Source organism: Lineus longissimus, chromosome 9 (genome assembly GCF_910592395.1).
Source record: "Lineus longissimus chromosome 9, tnLinLong1.2, whole genome shotgun sequence".
In the NCBI taxonomy this organism is placed as follows: domain Eukaryota; kingdom Metazoa; phylum Nemertea; class Pilidiophora; order Heteronemertea; family Lineidae; genus Lineus; species Lineus longissimus.
Window position 1 is genome coordinate 5,233,036 of NC_088316.1, and position 6,316 is coordinate 5,239,351.

The 6,316-nt window shown below is 42.3% G+C and overlaps 1 long non-coding RNA gene across 1 annotated transcript; it reads left to right on the forward strand.

Moving 5' to 3' along the window:
* Positions 1–1,044: 1,044 nt before the first annotated feature.
* On the forward strand, positions 1,045–4,569 carry LOC135493983 (uncharacterized). The gene is made up of 3 exons (XR_010448329.1): positions 1,045–1,337; positions 1,691–2,572; positions 2,959–4,569. It is a non-coding gene; the product is annotated as an uncharacterized LOC135493983 (long non-coding RNA).
* Positions 4,570–6,316: the final 1,747 nt, after the last annotated feature.

Genomic DNA, 6,316 nt, shown 5'->3' on the forward strand with positions numbered 1-6,316 from the left:
AACTCTACTTAAGGACACACCCTCTATTAATGACACAGCATGTCATGATGTGGCCCCAAGTTGGTCCTTTCCAGCGAATTTTAACTGTTTAATTAGGACTTTCAATTAAGGATAGCATTTGCCAGTCCAAAGGTTGTCCTTTCTACTGTTAGTAGTGAATTACATTGTCTTATTGCTATAAGACTAATCAGACTAGTCTTATAGCAATAAGACTAATCAAATGTTTTTGATTAGTCTTATAGCAATAAGACAATTATTTTTGGACTAATGAGTTTTTAAAAAATCCCTTTATTACAATGACTATGAGTTTTTTTAAAAATTAGGCCAGTGTGCAAAGTTCTTAGCATTGAATGGTTGCTTAAGAAGCATTGAATGGTTACTTTCTTAAGCAAATTTTACGGCTAAGCCAATAGGTACACTTTAAGGGGGGGGGGGACTGTAGTAGGGGTGCAGAAAGTTTTTTGCATTCCTTTACATGAGATTTTTCCTATATATTTTTACTTGTTCAGGAGTCTTAAAATCCTATCCTCAAGACAGAGCCAGTCATGACATGCTCCTCCCCTTGCAGAATCTTTTCAATTTCATTGTATGATGAATGCTTGTGATAAATGTATTATGCACAGAGTGACTCGTTTTTAACTGTAACTATACAATAATCATGTTCTTGTTATAAAGCCTGTGACTTCACACATGCACATGTTCATGCAATTATCTATTAACTCATTGTTTATTGTACTTCGTACGAAATAAATAAATAAATAATAAAAATAAAGAGGATAATATCACCACTTATGGTTATTCTTGTACGCCATAGCACTTGCAGCTGATCAACAGACTATGAAATAAGAAGTTTCGCGAATTTGTATAAGAAAGAGCATAAATGTCAAAATTCCCGCAAGAAGAAGGACGTCACATGACATACATGTGATCAAATAGTTGATACATACTAGATTTACAAAGTGCAAATCGACGGCTCTGGCCAACAAAGAAATCCCGCGAAACGGGTCACTCACCCGAGTCATGAAATAACTTTTTGCACATTCAGCATCGACACATTTTTTTCTTCCATTTAAACTTTGAAATATGCCTAGGCGTTGCGTCGCAGCTAATTGTAGCCAAAAGGACAGGTATCTGTTTGAATTCCCGGATCCGGAGAAACCGAATTTATCGGCAGATGCGAAGAAGAAGACGACAAAACTGCGGCGTTCTTGGACGTTGTTCGTCAAGGCCAAACGTGATAAATGGCAGCCATCCAAATCCAGCGTGTTGTGCTCTAAGCATTTTACCGATGACTGCATCCTGAATTTGCAGCAATATAATGCTGGGTTTTCTAGGAGGTTAGTACATGTAGCACTGGCTGCCGTTATTTATGCTGAATCTGACGAAAATTAGGCCTGAGGTACTGAAGGAGTGAAGCTAGTCTGTTAGTGTTCGTGTTGAAGTTGTCATGTGTATTGGCCATGCGGTGCCCTACACAATACACACACACTCAGTACAGCCTGCATGATTTTTGCATGCCGGTCTTACAAGATGGGTGATTTTTGAATTGGCCTAACCATCACATTCAGATCATGTATTCACTGAGGCAGGCCTAGGCTGCCAAACAACGAGACCAGGTTCGTACAAGACAGTCCGGCCTAGCCTAATCCATGTTTTGTTTAATTCATTTCACGATTTTATTTTCATTCAGATTGATGCGAAAAGAAGGTGCTGTGCCTACAATCCATCTGATGCCACCAACACCTACCACTACCAGTACCGGTAACTGTGAAAGCACCCCACAGAGGCCTAGAAGTGCTTGGGCTAAGCGAGAGAATCGTCGTCTTGTCTCTGAGGCCCAAGCAGAAGCAGCAGCTAGAGCTATGGAGGTCGAAGAAGAAGATGCATGCTACAGCACACGACGGCAGAATAATTCTATTGTTCTACCTACATATCCCCAACACCGATGAACTAACTGTCTATATGTGATGTGCCTGTACTTGGCATTGGAGGGCCCATTGAAGGCTTTGCTTCCATACTGCTGTTTGTAGAACAGCCAGGCAGTTTGTAGAGACCATGGGGCTGATTCACAAAGCCTACTTAGGCCTTACGATCTATTATCAAGTTTCCTTTTGATGAAGCCGGCCAAGATCACATAATAGGCTTCTACACACCCCAACATCGAATACCCAATGTACTCGGCTGTGTGGATGGAGTCTCGTTCAAATAAAGTCACCTTCACAACATGAAGAAGCATACATTTATCGCAGAGGCTACCATGCATTGAACATTCAAGGAGTGTGCTCATCGCATGACCTGAAATTCACGAATATCGTTTCATCCTGGCCCGGCAGTACCCACGACGCTTTTATATGGCGTAATTGTGAACTGAACAGAAAGCTGGAAAACGGACTAAACCATGGAGGCTACCTTCTCGGTGATCGCGCATAGCCCTTGAAGCCATTGACTCCAGTTTGTAGACCCCAGGATGATGCCGAGCGCCGTTACAATTCTTATCATCAACGAATCTGGGTAAAAATCGAAATGTCCTTAGGACGGTGAAGGTCAAGGTGGATGGCAGTTAGTAAGCTCGGTAGGTTTTTCCTATCATCATATTGAAAAATACATATATTGGTGGAACTCAACACAATAGGCCCTAGGGAATCTTCTCCATGGTTAAAATGACTAATGAAGGGGTAAAAGTGGAAACTGTTGGTAGCGAGGTTGATAGGCAGCATATGCACTGGATATAATCAGGAGGGGGAGCCTAGTCCCTATGGATCGCCGTTTGTCTATTCATTTGAATCATTAGTTAGCTTTTTGAACAAGCAAAAACTCAGTTTAATATCATGTGTAGGCCTAAGTTAAATATGGAGTTTTTGCCTACCAAAAAGCTAAATCAATTGATAGACGATGCCTCATAAATTCCCAGCTTTAATCTGCTGCGTTGCTATTGGGTTCTGCCTTTTGTCCTTTCAGCGGGCCTACTTAAGCTTAAACCAGAGAAATGCTGCAAGGTGGTCGTGGCTATGACACTATTGCATATGCCAGGAGCGTGGTGTACTTTTGCTGGATGATGTCGAATTAAACAATGAGGATGAGAACAATAACGAAGTGAACCCCTTGCCAGAAAACGACGACGAGGAGGAGCTTGGTGAAACGGTCAGAGCAGCGGTAATCCCTGAACATTTCTGGTAAATTGAAAAAAAGTAAATGCGAGCGAATAAGGTTCAAAGATTATTATTCAAACTTGCACTTGTTTAAGTTGAAACACCATTCAGATAATTTTACAGGTGGCAAACAGAGGGTAAATAGGGGCAACGTTTTAACTTTAGAAAAAAAGTCTCACTGGACTTTGACAGTAACAATTACTGTAAAATCGGCCCCGAGCCGTCCATCCACTTGATACGGGATCTTGTTTACGAGTATTGACTTGTTGGAGAATTGCTGAGTTGGAAAGACTAGCTTAGCAGGAGAGAGGCTTCTTGTCTTTTAAACTTTTATTTGATAGATGATTGTATATGGTACAGTGGAGGTTGTTTCTATGAAGTCATCTGCCGGTCTCTCTCGAGGGAAGGAGACCCCTAGATTTTTAAACAATTCTTGTTGATGTTACAAATGTTCCCTAGACGACGGTGATATTCCACTCTGGTGGCACTGGTGCGAGTGACGTGGCCGGCCCACGAAACGGGCTTAATTGATATATGTCACGTCATCTTGCATCACTTGGTCAAGGTATCAACATCGCCTCCCTCGATAAAAGTATCTAAACCCGATAACCACACGTACTACAAACAATTCTGAGAGTAAAATCACACACCTTATTTATCTGGCCATTTCTGTCCCCTGTTGCTACAACAGTATAATAACAATTTAGCTTACTTGCTTTCGTCATAATAATTAGCCCCTAAACGTTAAAATCCATCATTCGTTTTAAAGGTGATTTATAAAATTTAATTGTTAACAGCTTAAGGGGGGAAGATACTCGAAATTGACTTTTCCCTTAAATTACTGAGTTCAGCCATGATACTTGCAGGGATACTTAGCTGGGTCAAAGAAAAAAGGATCACGTCAAAAAGGGTCCCAAAATGGCCGCCGTTGCCATGGAAACGGCGGCCATCTTTGATTTACACATCATTCTTGGTGCGATTGTTACTCCTCATCGTCATCATCATAATCAGGTTAATATCGTAGGACCTAGGGTCCTGTTGATATCTGTAAGTTTTACTCGCTGGTTTATGGTTCTCGCGCTCAGCACAGGTGTGGTTTGTGGTGTAAAAAGTTACAATAAAAGTTCTGCTTACTCGATTCGCTGGTACTTAAGCCCTTAAGCTTTCATCACGGTTTCCTTAAAAACACAAGCATGTCTATGTCCGAGATATTTGCCTATATACAATTACAACTAAACTAGTCTCTAATTATCTCCGTTATCCGATCCACAGTCGATAGAATATGTACAGTCAAAGTAAACTAATAAGTCACATACTTCCTGTCCACCCAGGCCTTATCCAGCCTTGATTTAAAAGTATCCACAGTTTTCGCCTCCAAGACTGCCCCTGACAGTGCGTTCCACGGGGAAACAACCCTCTGACAGAAGCTGTACCAAGTAAATCTGTCCGGGCTTTCTTGCCCGCCAGTTTAAGTGTGTATGACCCCTTGTTTCCTGGATTCTACCCTTTGCTAGGGGGAGTAATTCATCGGCTGCCTCATGATCTGCGCTCTTCAGGTACTTAAAGGCCTGAATCATGTCCCCCCTTTCCCTTCTATACTTCACTGATTGTAGATCAAGCTGCTTCAGCCTTTCCTCGTATGGCCTCTTCCGTAGGACTGTGATCATCTTCGTTGCTCTCCTCTGTACCTTCTCCAGAGCTGTAGTGTCCTTCTTATTGCGTATGACAATTGCACCATTGCAATACTCAAGGTGAGGCCTTACTAATGCTGTATATAATTTCCTTATTGGTCCTGGTTTTCTGGTTGCTATGTTCCTACGGATTGTCCATAGTATCTTCTGGCATTTTCTAGTTACTTCAGTTATATGTCTATTGAATGAAAGCTGGTTGTCAACATGTACTCCAAGGTCTTTTTCTCAATCTGTGTTCATAAGGTTGGTCTCTTTACCTCTATAAGTTATTTTGTAGGTATGTCCATGGTTTTTATTTCCCATGTGCATGCACACACATTTCGTCGGGTTAGGTGCGAGCAGCCAGGTGTCACACCACGCACATATCTTATCGATGTCATGTTGCAATAGGGTCACATCCTCATCAGTGCTCACACCACGATAGATCTTCAGGTCGTCGGCTTCAAGTTTTGATGCAGAAGTCAATGTGGGAGGAATATCATTCACATACAGAACGAACAAGCTCGGGCCAAGAACACTCCCTTGTGGGATTCCACTTTTTACCGGTACTGTGCCCGAGTGACTGCCATTCACTGTGACATACATGGCCCGCTGGGCCAGGAAATCATTAATCCAGGAAACGCACTGTTCCGCAATTCCAAATCCCTTTAGCTTGGTTATTAGCCTCATGTGCGGCACGGTGTCAAATGCTTTTAGGAAGTCAATATAAATTACATCTACCGGCTCCTTCTTATCCAGACTCAGGGTTATGTCATCGAAAGTTTCTATCAGGTTAGTCTGACATCCCTTACCAGGGATGAATCCATGTTCATTCTTACAAAGCTGTCCCGTTCTCTTCACATATGACATAACTGCCTCCCTTACTACTCCTTCCAATACCTTACAGACAATTGATGTAAGACTGATTGGTCTGTAGTTCGCCAGATCAACAGGTTCACCTTTACGTTTAAAAATCGGTGTCACTTGGGCCATTTTCCAGTCGCTCGGGAGTTTACCTTCATCCAGCGATTTGTTAAATATGATGGTGAGGGGCTCTGCTATCACACTGGAGGACTTCTTCAAGATCTTTGGGTGAATCCCATCAGGGCCTGCTGACTTATTGGGGTTTAGGTTTTTCAGTCTTTTTTCAATGTCCGCCTTATCTACCACAATGGGGTCCATTACTGCCTTTGACTCACGGTGCTCCGGCACATTGTCTTTTGGTTCATCAATAAACACTGAACAGAACTGCTTATTTAACATTACTGCTTTCTCGACATCAGTGACCCCCAGCTTCCCATAATGGTCACTGAGTTCCGGTATGTCCTCCTTCTGCCTAGATTGACTCCTAGTCCTTGAGTAACACCAGAATGCCTTGGGGTTTTTCTTCACCTTTTCGGCTAGTCGGTCCTCAAAGGATGCCTTCTTGGACCTCGTGAGTGTTCGCAGTTCATTACTCTCTTTTTTGTACAACTCAAACTTTTCAGGTGCTTTATC